At 50.8% G+C, this 15,557-nt stretch overlaps 1 protein-coding gene across 2 annotated transcripts in view; it reads right to left on the minus strand.

Annotated features, from left to right (window-relative positions):
- Positions 1 to 15,557, minus strand: part of ZNF335 (zinc finger protein 335) — a 272,021-nt gene that overhangs the window by 34,550 nt on the left and 221,914 nt on the right. The window lies entirely within an intron of this gene.

The raw sequence follows: 15,557 nt of genomic DNA on the forward strand, positions 1-15,557 counted from the left end.
CAAATATAACAAGCATTTACAATGCAACGGTTTCGCCTTTGCAAAAGTTAGAGCTATTGGCATTGTAAATGACAACATTTTTATTTATGTGTTGGTTTTGAAAACAGATAAATAAATGGCATTGTCATTTACATTGCGAATAGCTTAATCTCTCGCAAATGTGAGACCTATTGTACCCTACTGGACGAGCTCAGCAGACAGCAATTACTTGCAGACGAGTTCTATAACACAACAGTGACACTGCTAAATCCAGCGCTTCACAATAGAAACAGAAATGATACATGAGAAGATTACGAGTGAACAAATTACAAAAGCAGACGTTAAGTTACATGAGGCAAGTGGAGTGATGTGGCAGCCACCACGGCATCATATAGTGCAGGGGCAGTGTGATACTGGTGTTGGGGCACTGGCACCATGCAGTGCAGTGGGGGAAGCCACTAAGCCACTAATGGTGAATGGGTTCTGGGATCACAGAGTAAAGGTGATACTGTAGTAATGGTGAAAGGACGCTGACACCATGCAGTGCGGGGGGACTTAATGTTTGCACAACGGCTGCTGGCACTATACAGTGCTTAGGTAGTACAGTAACAGTGCAGGGGTTCTGCCACTATACAGTTTGCTCTGAAAAAGATGCCCTGCCCTTGCAACAATGATGCGCAGCTCTTACTTGTTCCTTTGTGAAGACAGTCTTTTAGAGACTGTTCTCCTTTTAGAGGAAAATAGGGCAGCAGTTATGGTCACACTTTTTGTTAATTTAGTTGCCAGTCAGCTCCAAATCAAAAGAAAATAAGGCTGCGGAGTGTAATTAACATTCAGTTCAGTCGTTGTGTCCCTTGTCTAGCCCCTGAGCTTTGTTAAAACTGCCATCTGAAGGCTGAAGGGAAATCGATTTGATTCTAATCGCACCATGAAAAGAACATGATCTAACTGCTTTCAGCCCTCCGTAAATCTGTACGAGGTCTTTAGCACAATGCAACTTCCAATTTAACAAGCACTGGCGTTGCCAATAGGTCTCGCAGTAGGAAAGTTGGAGCTATTACAATTGCAAATAACAATGCCTTTTATTTTTGTTTTCATTTTAATAACATAAAGGGCTTTGTCATTTACAAAACCAATAGCTCCAACTTTTTGCGTCCAGGCACGAATGGGCATTAATGGCCTTTACAGATGCCACATTGAGCGAGCTGGAGACAAAAGGGCCCTGTGGCAGTGTAGTCAGCTCACAACGCCTGCTCGTGTATATGGGGTGTGCCTGTGTGTGTTGCATGCGTATGTGTTTTGCGCGACTGTGTGTTTGTCTGTTAGTGTGTGCTGCTTTTGGTTATGTGGATCAGTGTGTGTTGAATGCATGTATGTTGGATGTGTTAGTTTGGTTGACTGTGTCAGAGTGGCTAACTTTCTATTATCACTTCGAAGAACACTTTCCGTGTGAGGAGAGACTTTGTTATCTCAGAGATGTTGGAAGACATTTGCTAGGAGGGGGTGGGGAGGTATTGCGAGTCACGGAGCGCATTTTTTGTTTGGGTTTCATTTCATAATTCCTCCTTAATATCGAGCCATTTTAAAAAATATAGTTCCTCAGGATATTGAGTATTTAAATGTCATCCTGTGTACGAGTTCACATCTCTTTACAACCTCTTGGAGTGAGCCTTGACTGCTCCCTAGTTTTGTTCTGCTGCCCAGCCTGTACTTCACACCCACGTCTCCCTGATCGGAGACATTAGGTGCTGTAACTTTTACAAACATGAGACCGATAACATTTGAAATGTGTGTGTTAATTAGTTGCCGTGTGCACAAATTGCTACACGGTTCCACTGAAAAATGGTATAACGTTAGAAGTGTTTATTCCTCGTGGAGACGCAGATGATGTTGCAGGATTTTGATGCTACACCCACCTTACAATTCCATGAGTTTCGCTGCTGACGAGTGTCTATATCCTGCAGGGTACAGATTGGAATCGTTGCAAGGGATACTTAGAGATTCATACTTAAGAAGTATATAGATTGGCCGTAACATGTGTTTCAAGTGCTAAACAAGACGGAGGGAAGGCAGAGAAGGGGAGGGGGGAGGAGAAATGCGACACGGCGGGCTGGGGAGGGGGCCGAGCGGGGAGAGCGGCACAAGACCTGGGAGAAGTGGAGGAAAATGAAGGGAGACATATATGGGCATGTAACGAGAAAGCTAGAGTCAAAGAATGGGTGATGTGGAGGACACAGAGGTAATCGGAACGGAGCAGCAGGGAAGGAGGTGCGGGCAGGAGAAGGAGGAATAAACGGCTGAGGGAGTGAAATGGAAAAGAAGTCAACAAAAGACGTGAAATGAGAGAACGGGTGATGTGGAGGACACAGAGGTAATCGGAACGGAGCAGCAGGGAAGGAGGTGCGGGCAGGAGAAGGAGGAATAAGGGAGGAGCAGGCGTCGGCCGAGGAGGCGAAAGCTCTAGGTGGGAGATCTAGTGAACGGCTGAGGGAGTGAAATGGAAAAGAAGTCAACAAAAGACGTGAAATGAGAGAACGGGTGATGTGGAGGACACAGAGGTAATCGGAACGCAGCAGCAGGGAAGGAGGTGCGGGCAGGAGAAGGAGGAATAAACGGCTGAGGGAGTGAAATGGAAAAGAAGTCAACAAAAGACGTGAAATGAGAGAGAACGGGTGTGTGAACAGGAAGAGCGGCCGGGAAACTGAAAGTACGGCCGGCCAGCCATGATTAATTAGGGGAGAAGAAGCCGCAGAGCGCACGCTGGGCGAAGCCCTTTGATGTGCTGTGCGGCCGTTAAAAAAAATGCAATTAGGAGGGAGGGAGGCTGATGCGCGTGCTTGTTTGGTCACGTGATTCACGTGAACTTAAAGAAAACCGCAGCAAGAAGCCCTTGGTTTGACGAGGATTTTGAGGACATGAATTCTCGCTCCGCTCAATGCGCTTGCGCGCATTGATAGGTCGCGAGACCTAAAAAGCACTGAATGTCTCGTCAATGACTCTGAAGAAAAAAGAACAATAAGCAGACATAAAAATTCCAATAGTTGTTTAAGCATTAAAGTTCATTTGCATCACAGCGGACGTGAAAGGGGCTGACCTCTCAAACCGCCTCTCAGGTCTATGAAGTCGTAGCCTTGACAAGCCAGCATTGAAGGGGCTCATTGACTCTGAAAGGCTACTCTGTCAATGGCGAGCAGCGGCAATGGGCTCGGCGCAGCGCATGCATCTGCCTGCCCACCCGTCGCTCGACCAATGGCAGGCCCGATTCAGGAGCTTAAATCTACCTTGTCTTTCCCCTAATACCTTTAGAGAATAGATTAAGATCACTATACAAAGTTTGCGTCAAGGTTTCAAGTTTTCCTGCTCATTATGAAACGAAGTGAAAAGCAATGTACCCGGGCACCGACCATTTTTGTGGGGCCTTTCAAGGAACATTTTAATTGGCAAAAGCATTCCTTTGTGCTTTCCCGGCCTACCTTCCCTTACCAAATAGCACTCAGTCAAAATGCGTGTTGTTTCACGCCATCTGCGCTAAATATTCTAATCATATGTAAATATTTAAAGAGACTGCAGTACTTGCAGCAAAACTTTTGATACATGTTATACATTCTAGCTCTTTTTGAGAGAGTATAAAGGCTCACTCACATGCATCTCTCTCTGCCATTACTGATGTGAGAATCGAGTAAATCATACGCCTTGTTTCACAAGTACAACCCCAAAGCTGTGTACACCAAACCCAACAACCAAATTAATTGTAGCATACTAGGAAACTACTCAACCTCTGCTCGTGCAAAGCTAAGAGAAGTAACAATGTTAACAAAACTTTAAAAACCACGAATCTTTAACAACCATGAGACGAGCAGGTTCATCAATCACCGCTCACTTGACATGGCGCTGATTTACAGAGAGGAGCAGGTGACGAGGCAACACCCTCAAAGGATCGTCGCTGGAGTGAAACACTTTCAACACACAGCCGAACGCACACTCAAACTCTTGACTGTGAGGACATGCCACAACAAGAACAACGGGAGGGGGGATGCGGCAACGGGCAAACACGGACAGCGGGAGGGGGCGGGAACGGGCACACACGGACAGCGGGGGGGGGGCGGGAACGGGCACACACGGACAGCGGGAGGGGGACATGCATAATAACGGAGGCAAACAGGCAAAGAGGGTTTAGAAAGAAACAAGGACGCACTCACCTGGACATCTTCCGGCGGCAAATGATAATAAAAACATGGCGTCCAAAAAAAAAAAAAAAGGAACCGCCCCCCGCCGCAATGACGACGTTAAAGGGGCGGGATGAGTAAAAATCGCGGGAACGCCCACGAATCTGCTCCGGCAATGACGGGCAGATCTCTCTTCCAATGGCTAGCCTCCATTTATGGAGCTAGCCAATGGAAGACAGAGGCGGGATTAAGCTTGCGCAGTAAACGCCAGGCGAAACCTAAAAAGAGACAGTAAGGCTGAAGCTCGCCTACAGACATCAGTGGGTGGGAAGAAAGGATAGAACACTCACAGCCACAGAGGAAACAAAAGGACTAAACTGCCCTTACAAACATGTTTTTATTTATTGTTTGTACAGCCCCCCACAAAACCAAAGATTACTGTTGAGTGGACCATAGATGAGAGAAAGAGTGCTCAAGGAGGGTTAAAATTCAGCTGAGTGAAAGCCTGTGCCAATCAACTGACATTCCGCATTTGCTCTGCGTGTCTACAAAGTGTTCAGTCGAAAGGCAATTTAAAAAGGTCAGTTTTCAGCAGTTTCCCAAATCAGAGATAGCTGAATTAAACCTTTAGGTCTGGGTTCAAAGTGGGACCACCAAAATGTGTCTCTTCAGCATTTTTGCAGAATCGTGAGAGACTGATCACAGCGAGGTTCACTCTGCAGTCTGTTGATGAACTCTACACTACAATTAATAGAGTCCGAGCAGGTGGTTCCCCCGAGTCAGTGTAAATTCTATCAATGACTGGATTTGAGGAGCTGGAGTGGATTATTGGAAGGTGAAGTTGGTGCCATTGACCACCCGCACTAAAGCTAAAAATAAATAGGAGATCCGTGTTGAAGAAGACTGTCAGGTCATTTGTTTACTGCATAGAAATAGGAGCCCTTAAACTTGTGGGCCAGTCAAACACATCTGGATCGGTTTCTCTTCCTACAAAAACAAAGACGTTAGTGTTTGTTGCTTACAAACAGAAGAAGGGATATTTCGTTCAGTGGTGGATGAAAACGCACGCAAGGACATTTGATCAATTCTTTGGGTTATTTTCGAGTAGGATGCAAATTTGAGTGCCACAGTCATATGATCATGACCTAGCAGTCTAGGGGGAAGAGAAGACCACAGTCTAGATGTGAGATGACTGAGCTCCATCACAGCCAATTAAGACAGCTGCACAGAATGTAATAGGTTCGAATAAGGTTTACCTTAGTTCAGCTTCGGTATTGTGGTCTGAAGAAATCCTCAGTAAAATGGGAGTACATGTTTACTTACTGGGTATGAGCCTAAAAACATCTATGAGGGTGGTTTTTGAATGACGGGTGTCATAAAGTGAGATAGTCCCTGCTACATGAGATTCAGGAGCCACTAGGTACTTTTTTATAAATCAGATAAGTAGCTTGGCCTTCTCACGTGAAGGCCTTTGAACTAGAGGCAGCATCTTTAAAATGTACTTTTTCAACTGCAAAGCTTTTACCCAAGTAGTGTCTGTTGGACCCGGTCCTTTGGGCAGGTTCACCCCGTGACTTTTTGCTTTTTCCTAGCCTGTTTTTGGAACCTGGGTTGGTGATTTTAGGCCTCTGCGCACTTTTTCACTGTGGTACAGTGTAAAGTGCGTGTGCTTTCTGTGTATGGATGGTGAGCGCCCTGCCCTCCCATAGGAATGAATGGGAAATATGTATGCCCATGGTAGATTCCTGATGCGTGGGGAGTGCAGGGGCGAGTTTGATATGTATGAACTCGTGAGAATGAATGCTGCAGAATGGTGTATGCGGCATGGCTGTATCTAGTCCAGAAGCGCCACTTTTAGAAGTTGGCATAATTGTGTAGTGAGTTTGCTAGCACGTGATTGGCTGATGGGCCTGGCCCAGGCATGCCGGGGACTGCTGGTAGATGGACTGTCTGGAGGAGGGGGTCTGAGTCAGCCGTAGATGAAAGGCCCCCATCTGCTGTTAGGGAGGAGTGGAAAGAGCGTCTGGTGGAGCCAGGCTGTGCCTGTGGGCCCACCCTTGATGGCTCTCCCTCCTGATGGCCCCCTGTCACCTCTGACCTGAGGCTGACAGGAGAGGGAAACCAGATACACCCAGAGCTTAGGGCTCGCTTACACAAAGACTTCAAATGACTTCAAAGCCTTTTCTGTGTATAAGAAGGGGCTCTGCCCCTTCCAAAATGTTCTTGTCTTGTTCTTGTTCTCTGGACTTGAATCTAGCAGGGGTGGGCGCTGCCCAGCCCCTGGATGCCTGGACTCATGGGGGACCCCTCTGCCCTGCCTGGGCTGAGGGGGGGACTTGGCTTTACCCCAGGGAAGCTCTGGGACCCTTGGCAGCATGGAGAAGCTGCATCTTCCTGGGGAGGAGCGCTGGAGCTGTACTACTAGCGCCTGGAAGCGCTCTGCCTGTTGTCTAGCGCTTTGGAGCACTTCAATTTTCCCCTGAGCGCCTGGGAGCGCTCTGCCTGCTGTGCTAGCGCTGGGAGCGCTGTGGATTGTGCTCCAGCGCTAAAGAGCGCTTTATGTTGGTCCTAGCGCTGCATTTGGATTCTAAGCGCTGGTAGCGCTTTGGGTGTACTTTTTGGCGCGTGGTTGCCCCCCAGCGCTTGAGAGCGCTGTTTAATGGTGACCGTAGAAGAAATCCGCCCCTGCCTGCCTGCCTAAGGAGAAGGGCCGCTGCGCTGCCCGCAGCAACCCGGAAGCGGTTGGCCGGCCGGCCAATGCGGTCGCGGCCGACCGGAAGTCCCGCCCCCCGCAGTCGGCGGGAAGAAGGAGGAAGAGGGGCGAGACATGGCGGTCGTTCGTGGGGCTCCTCTCAGCTGAGGGAGCCCCGAGGAGAAGATGGCGGCTGCTGCGGGGCTCCCGTGACCGGGAGGGAGCCCCGAGAGAAAGAAGCAGGTTGTCGTTGCCGGTCTCCCATGCTGTGGAGGGAGACCGGAGATGTGCCCGAGAGGACGCGGCAGGAAGAAGGAGCCACGGAGAGGGAGGAGTCCGGCCGCAGCATGGGAGAGTCCCGAGGAGCGGGAGCTCTCCGTCCCGCCGCCGCACAAGAGAACTGGTGAGTGCAGCTCGGAGGGGAGAGAGGGGCCGTCGGGGCACATTGCCGGTGCCCGCGCCCCCCCCCTCTGGTGTACAGAGCCTGATGAGGCTCGGAGGGCGGATCTCTGTGCCCGAGCCCCCGAGCAGGGCTCCAGCAAACCGGCCGCATTTCTTTTTGTGAGCCCTGAGAGGCTCAAAGGGGGCACAAATGTTCTACGAGCCCATAGAGGCTCGAGGGGCATTCCCGGTATCTCGAGTCCCCCAAGGGGGGGGGGACTCCAACCAAGGGCGACCCCGGTCGGCAGTGGGTCGCCCCAACGTTTGGAGAGTCCAGTGGGGCTCTAGGGGGCACCATTGTTTTCAGAGCCTGAGGGCTCCCTGGTGCCTAGTGTTTTTAGAGCCTGTGTGGCTCCAATGTTTGACCAGTGTTTCTAGAGCCTGTGTGGCTCCCACGGTTGACCAGTGTTTTCAGAGCCTGTGTGGCTCCAACCTTTTGCGCAGTTTGGTTCTAGGGCCAGTGAGGGCCCCAGCGCAGTTTTGAATCTCCAGCGGCCCAGCAATTAGTGGCCAGCTGCACCGTTTAGGCGCAATTTCAGGAGAGTCCCTGTGTGGGACAGCGAGGGCACAGTGGTGCCCGGCTTTCACAGCTGCGCAGCACTTAGTGCCAGCTGCAGCGTTTAGGCCCTTGTGAGTGTTCCCAGGGGCCCAGCAAGTAGTGGGCCCCTGCATCGTTTAGGCCCCTGACATTGAGACTCAGGGCGTTCTAGCCCCAACAAGGCCAGTTGGCCTAGGGACTGCCACAGGTGGTGGCTTATGTAGGTTTTGCGCAACTGTATGGTTCTTGCACCTCTGAATGTGATTTCTTGCATCATGTCTTATTCCTGCACCTCTGAATGTCTTTAGACATCATGTGACTATTGCGCTACTGTATTATTCTGGTACCTCTGAATGTAATTTTATTGCATCATGTGCTTTATTCTTAACACCGCTGAATGTGTAGGTTTATACATTATGTGTTTCTCTTTACTACTCCTCTGAATGTATATCTATGCATCATGGGTAATGTGTTCTTTCTTAGACCCCTAAATGCTGTGTGATACTTAGGTGGTTGTTCTCTTTAGTACAGGGGGTCCTAGTGAGGTCCTGGTCCCCTGCGTGACAGTCTCCTAAGGGGTTTAGGGTTGCGTAGGAGGTACTTACCTGTTCCCAGTAGTTACTGGATGTGATCTATAACTGTTACTTTGTGGTACAGTGATTTTATACACTTTTATTCTAAGTTCTATAAGTACTATTTCTATTTCTAAAAGTGCTGATTATGACAGTGGGACATGTGGCCCTGTCCTGTGTAAATAATCCCTTGTGAATATTGCCGTGCCCGTTGGCACAATGTACATGTGTGATTTCTATCTGATATGTTTTTGACAATACAAAAGTTATTTTAATATAACCTTGTGTGGAGTCTCTTTTGTGGTGTACCTAGTTTGTTGTTGCTGTTGTGCGCTGACGCAAATGCTTTACACATCGCCTCCGAGTTTAGCCTAGACTGCCCGCGCCATGCTACCTAGAGGGCGAGCAGGGGTTATCTTGGCGTGTGACTTCCTTGCCCTGACTGGAATGGTGGTTTCTGCCTGGCTTTGGCATCAGCCTCAGCCTACCAGAAATAGCCGGTTTCCAACTTTGGTGGGTCAGCGGTGCGGATTTGGACTTGCGTTTGCCCAGTGCCATAGCGACAACTGGCTACATTACAAAAACTCTGCGTTTTTCAGATAGTCACATATTTGGGATTATTATTTTTGATTTTGTTTTTCCTCAAAAGTGTCATTTTCAGATGGTGTTCCTGCGCTTTATGTTTAGTGGCAGATGAGAGAAAATGACAGGGCGGGACGCCAGTAGATAGGGGAGGTTCCCATAGGTTAGGAATCCCTTGCTGGGTCCAGTGTCCAATCCCTATTCCTGTCCCTGTGTGGGTAGATGGAAGAGAGGGAGGGTGGAGGAGAAATTGCTTGCTCAGGAGGGTGGTTATTCCCTGAGTGTAGTGTGTGTGTCTGGATTCCCCAGTATGGTAGGATCCAGTGGTGGCAGCTTAAATGTGTCCAGTGCGCGAATTCCCATTCCCATTTCCCAGAGTATGGTGCCTGGTGCGCTCAGTAAGAGGGTGACAGGTTGAGAGTCGGAGGCAGTGAGGAACTGTCTCACCAGTCTGGAGGGGGATTGTGTGGATGAGTGCTGTGTTGAACTGGAGGAGTTGTGTGAGTTTTTTTTAAGGAGCTTGCACGTGAGGTGGATGTCTGGCGGTGTGCTGGATGTCGTGCAGAGACATTAGGGAGTGATTCTAAAAGTAGTGGCTTGTGTATCTGATGATCCTGTGTAGGTGAAGAGGTTCATGTGTAGCCCAGCTTGGTCCCATTAGTATGGTAGGGGTGTAGGGGCTCGCGTCCTGTCTCAGTGGAGGTGGAGTGAGTGTGGGACGGTGTGTCCCACGTTGGCCCGAAACCCTGTCTCGGGGCCTGGAGGGTTCCCTAAGGGAGCGCCAGGTCAAGGGCCTAGGCTGTACTTACAGGTCATTTGAGGAGGATCTTCCTGTGTCTAGAGGACGGGGAGTGTCTGTAATCAGAACTCCGGCGGTCCTGGTGTTGGGCAGTACGCTCCTAAGTGGAGGGTGCAGAAGTCCTAGTTCGCTGGGCATTTGACCGTCTAGAGTGCTTGACCATTTGTGGGGCCTCTGGAGGTCGTTCCCCGAGGAGGGGGAAGGCCAGGTTCAGGTTCAGCCTGACCTGGAGGGAAGGGCATCTGGAGTCAGTGTCCTGACCGGTTGTTGGCTTCCAGGGGTACCGCTCCCAGGTGGGAGGGTGCAGAACTCTGGAGGGGGGTGCAGAGGGACGGTGTCCTTACTTCTGACCCCGGTGGGAGGAGAGTGTGTCGCTGCTTCGCCGCTGGCGTGTGCTCTGTCTAGCCTGAGACATACTGTGTCTGTGATCATGGAACTGGAAGGGGGTGCAGAAGGACGGTGTACTTCTGACCCCGGTGCAACTTAAGGGTGTAAATCCTAGGTTGGGAGATTAGGAAACTTCTAGGTCAAGAGGAACTCTACCAAAGTGAATCAGCTGAAGAGACCGAGGGGGCTGCCCTTGCTGTGTGTTCTGGGGCCCGCCTGCAGTTTGTTGTTTCCACTAAGGTAGAGGAAAGGGGACTTTGCTGTGTGCTGTGTCCCCCCACCTGCTTGAGGAGGGACTGTGCTGTGTGCTTTGTACCTCAGAAGTGGAATCGTTTCCAGGTGGTAGACCAGTGACGGAGTGAGGTCCTGATCTGGTAGGAGAGTTGTGTTCTGGTGAGTGCTTCCCTGTGAGGGTTATTCCTTCACCCTGACGAGAAGCAAGGGTCCCTACTTGGTCTAAGGTACTTACCCCTGCCAACTAGAGACCCCCAGTTCTAACATTGGTGGAGTAGAGGTAGGGTGGGGCATTCTTGCCGTGACCTCTAGTCAGCCTGAGGGTGTGGTCCCTAGGTTGTAGGAGCAGTGGTAGTGTAGCTACCCTGGGAGAGAGAGTGGAGATTGGCTATTGTGTGCCAGGGGCTTCTGCCCCCACTCTGTGGATTGGTTAGGACCTGTGGTCTTTGGATGGCCTGGGGCCTGGTCCTGGCTGTGGATGACTAGTGTGTACCAGTGGGGTATCCTAGTTGTGTCAGAGAGCTTTTGTTGAGGGAAATCCCTGTGGGTTCAGAGTGGCGAAAAACTGTAAGGTGGCCCTGCCCTGCAGGCCCGTCTCCGTGGTTTTGTCGCCCAAAGCATTGAAGACCATCAGTGTAGTGATTGGTCTACCCTGCGTTTTGGCTGGAAGGGGGATGTGTTGGACCCGGTCCTTTGGGCAGGTTCACCCCGTGACTTTTTGCTTTTTCCTAGCCTGTTTTTGGAACCTGGGTTGGTGATTTTAGGCCTCTGCGCACTTTTTCACTGTGGTACAGTGTAAAGTGCGTGTGCTTTCTGTGTATGGATGGTGAGCGCCCTGCCCTCCCATAGGAATGAATGGGAAATATGTATGCCCATGGTAGATTCCTGATGCGTGGGGAGTGCAGGGGCGAGTTTGATATGTATGAACTCGTGAGAATGAATGCTGCAGAATGGTGTATGCGGCATGGCTGTATCTAGTCCAGAAGCGCCACTTTTAGAAGTTGGCATAATTGTGTAGTGAGTCTGCTAGCACGTGATTGGCTGATGGGCCTGGCCCAGGCATGCCGGGGACTGCTGGTAGATGGACTGTCTGGAGGAGGGGGTCTGAGTCAGCCGTAGATGAAAGGCCCCCATCTGCTGTTAGGGAGGAGTGGAAAGAGCGTCTGGTGGAGCCAGGCTGTGCCTGTGGGCCCACCCTTGATGGCTCTCCCTCCTGATGGCCCCCTGTCACCTCTGACCTGAGGCTGACAGGAGAGGGAAACCAGATACACCCAGAGCTTAGGGCTCGCTCACACAAAGACTTCAAATGACTTCAAAGCCTTTTCTGTGTATAAGAAGGGGCTCTGCCCCTTCCAAAATGTTCTTGTCTTGTTCTTGTTCTCTGGACTTGAATCTAGCAGGGGTGGGCGCTGCCCAGCCCCTGGATGCCTGGACTCCTGGGGGACCCCTCTGCCCTGCCTGGGCTGAGGGGGGGACTTGGCTTTACCCCTGGGAAGCTCTGGGACCCTTGGCAGCATGGAGAAGCTGCATCTTCCTGGGGAGGAGCGCTGGAGCTGTACTACTAGCGCCTGGAAGCGCTCTGCCTGTTGTCTAGCGCTTTGGAGCGCTTCAATTTTCCCCTGAGCGCCTGGGAGCGCTCTGCCTGCTGTGCTAGCGCTGGGAGCGCTGTGGACTGTGCTCCAGCGCTAAAGAGCGCTTTATGTTGGTCCTAGCGCTGCATTTGGATTCTAAGCGCTGGTAGCGCTTTGGGTGTACTTTTTGGCGCGTGGTTGCCCCCCAGCGCTTGAGAGCGCTGTTTAATGGTGACCGTAGAAGAAATCCGCCCCCGCCTGCCTGCCTAAGGAGAAGGGCCGCTGCGCTGCCCGCAGCAACCCGGAAGCGGTTGGCCGGCCGGCCAATGCGGTCGCGGCCGGCCGGAAGTCCCGCCCCCCGCAGTCGGCGGGAAGAAGGAGGAAGAGGGGCGAGACATGGCGGTCGTTCGTGGGGCTCCTCTCAGCTGAGGGAGCCCCGAGGAGAAGATGGCGGCTGCTGCGGGGCTCCCGTGACCGGGAGGGAGCCCCGAGAGAAAGAAGCAGGTTGTCGTTGCCGGTCTCCCATGCTGTGGAGGGAGACCGGAGATGTGCCCGAGAGGACGCGGCAGGAAGAAGGAGCCACGGAGAGGGAGGAGTCCGGCCGCAGCATGGGAGAGTCCCGAGGAGCGGGAGCTCTCCGTCCCGCCGCCGCACAAGAGAACTGGTGAGTGCAGCTCGGAGGGGAGAGAGGGGCCGTCGGGGCACATTGCCGGTGCCCGCGCCCCCCCCCTCTGGTGTACAGAGCCTGATGAGGCTCGGAGGGCGGATCTCTGTGCCCGAGCCCCCGAGCGGGGCTCCAGCAAACCGGCCGCATTTCTTTTTGTGAGCCCTGAGAGGCTCAAAGGGGGCACAAATGTTCTACAAGCCCATAGAGGCTCGAGGGGCATTCCCGGTATCTCGAGTCCCCCAAGGGTGGGGGACTCCAACCAAGGGCGACCCCGGTCGGCAGTGGGTCGCCCCAACGTTTGGAGAGTCCAGTGGGGCTCTAGGGGGCACCATTGTTTTCAGAGCCTGAGGGCTCCCCGGTGCCTAGTGTTTTTAGAGCCTGTGTGGCTCCAACGTTTGACCAGTGTTTCTAGAGCCTGTGTGGCTCCCACGGTTGACCAGTGTTTTCAGAGCCTGTGTGGCTCCAACCTTTTGCGCAGTTTGGTTCTAGGGCCAGTGAGGGCCCCGGCGCAGTTTTGAATCTCCAACGGCCCAGCAATTAGTGGGCAGCTGCACCGTTTAGGCGCAATTTCAGGAGAGAGTCCCTGTGTGGGACAGCAAGGGCACAGTGGTGCCCGGCCTTCACAGCTGCGCAGCACTTAGTGCCAGCTGCAGCGTTTAGGCCCTTGTGAGTGTTCCCAGGGGCCCAGCAAGTAGTGGGCCCCTGCATCGTTTAGGCCCCTGACATTGAGACTCAGGGCGTTCTAGCCCCAACAAGGCCAGTTGGCCTAGGGACTGCCACAGGTGGTGGCTTATGTAGGTTTTGCGCAACTGTATGGTTCTTGCACCTCTGAATGTGATTTCTTGCATCATGTCTTATTCCTGCACCTCTGAATGTCTTTAGACATCATGTGACTATTGCGCTACTGTATTATTCTGGTACCTCTGAATGTAATTTTATTGCATCATGTGCTTTATTCTTAACACCGCTGAATGTGTAGGTTTATACATTATGTGTTTCTCTTTACTACTCCTCTGAATGTATATCTATGCATCATGGGTAATGTGTTCTTTCTTAGACCCCTAAATGCTGTGTGATACTTAGGTGGTTGTTCTCTTTAGTACAGGGGGTCCTAGTGAGGTCCTGGTCCCCTGCGTGACAGTCTCCTAAGGGGTTTAGGGTTGCGTAGGAGGTACTTACCTGTTCCCAGTAGTTACTGGATGTGATCTATAACTGTTACTTTGTGGTACAGTGATTTTATACACTTTTATTCTAAGTTCTATAAGTACTATTTCTATTTCTAAAAGTGCTGATTATGACAGTGGCCCATGTGGCCCTGTCCTGTGTAAATAATCCCTTGTGAATATTGCCGTGCCCGTTGGCACAATGTACATGTGTGATTTCTATCTGATATGTTTTTGACAATACAAAAGTTATTTTAATATAACCTTGTGTGGAGTCTCTTTTGTGGTGTACCTAGTATGTTGTTGCTGTTGTGCGCTGACGCAAATGCTTTACACATCGCCTCCGAGTTTAGCCTAGACTGCCCGCGCCATGCTACCTAGAGGGCGAGCAGGGGTTATCTTGGCGTGTGACTTCCTTGCCCTGACTGGAATGGTGGTTTCTGCCTGGATTTGGCATCAGCCTCAGCCTACCAGAAATAGCCGGTTTCCAACAGTGTCCAAGATGACTTTTAGGACGGGAGGATGGGATCAAAGTCAGCTTTTCTTTAGAGAGGCAACCCCAGATAACGGAAGCCTGCCTCTACCTCTTCAACAGAGACTTCAGCGGCTTATAAAAACTGCACCCGATGAGCCACTTGTTCAAGTATCAAAAGGCCTATGACATTTCTTCCACAGGTAAGCTGTCATGGTGCTGGGCTCTTTGCGAAGATCCTTGAAGCAGTCTTCAGGCCAAAGGTTAAATCTTTAAACTGTTAATGGCAACTGGCCACCTTAAATAGCGAAACATAAGATGCCTGGAATCTGCAGGGTGATAAGATTAGGCCCCTTGTATAAATTTAGTCATGTCATGAGTATGCTTTCTTTGCGCGAATTAAAGACTTTCGGACAAGTCACGATGCAAACAAACTACTTTTGGTGCAATCTGTTTTTCTGGTGTATATCTAGGGTGGGAAACCTTTTTTTGTTACCTTTTCCATGTTTTGTTGTAATCTGTGGACACATTCCTACAGCCCTTTTCCCAGCATACAGAGGATTAAAAGCTGTAGGAGGCAGGGGGGTTGATGGCTCTCATGTTGCAGTGGCATCCATGAAGTTCTCTACACAAATTCCAGGATGACCTAAACTTAAGATCTACACCTTCCGGATCGAGGAGATCAATTGTTACTTTTGTACGCAGGCCTAAAATACCCCTATCTCAATACCCCTCCTCCCTATTCACACATGGTCCTGAAAGGTGGGAGCAGGGAAATGGTGCACAGAGTAGGGAAGGATTCAGGCTCTCTTCATCAAATCTTGTGATGTGGAATGGAACAGTCTTCTGGTCTAGAAGGTTGCCTGGGGTAGAAGGATTTCTACAGAGATCTGAGGTGACCCTGAGAATCCTGGGAGTTGTGCTATAAGGACTGTTGTAGGCATTGGTATTGATAGAGCTGGTAACCTTTGTAAGGGAGTTGATAACTACAAACCGTTCTGCAACAAACGTGCTGTAGGCTTTGATACTGAAGGACACCTTACCTTTGGACCTAGCCGTCTCTATTTCAAACCTTGAAATGCTGCAGTGCGTCACTAACGTGGCAACCAAAAAGTGGTTCCTCATCAATTTGTATATATACTAGCTCCTTCTACACTTTGGCACCTGATGAATGTCTCAGTAGTCAAATCTGACTCCGGAAAAGTGCCACTTCTGGCAGCTGTCTAAAGCCAGTTAATACCACATTCAGGAACATGTTAATAACAGCTCCATTTCTAGCAGAATGGCCATGGCT

The sequence above is a fragment of the Lissotriton helveticus genome, chromosome 7 (genome assembly GCF_964261635.1).
Source record: "Lissotriton helveticus chromosome 7, aLisHel1.1, whole genome shotgun sequence".
In the NCBI taxonomy this organism is placed as follows: Eukaryota; Metazoa; Chordata; class Amphibia; order Caudata; family Salamandridae; genus Lissotriton; species Lissotriton helveticus.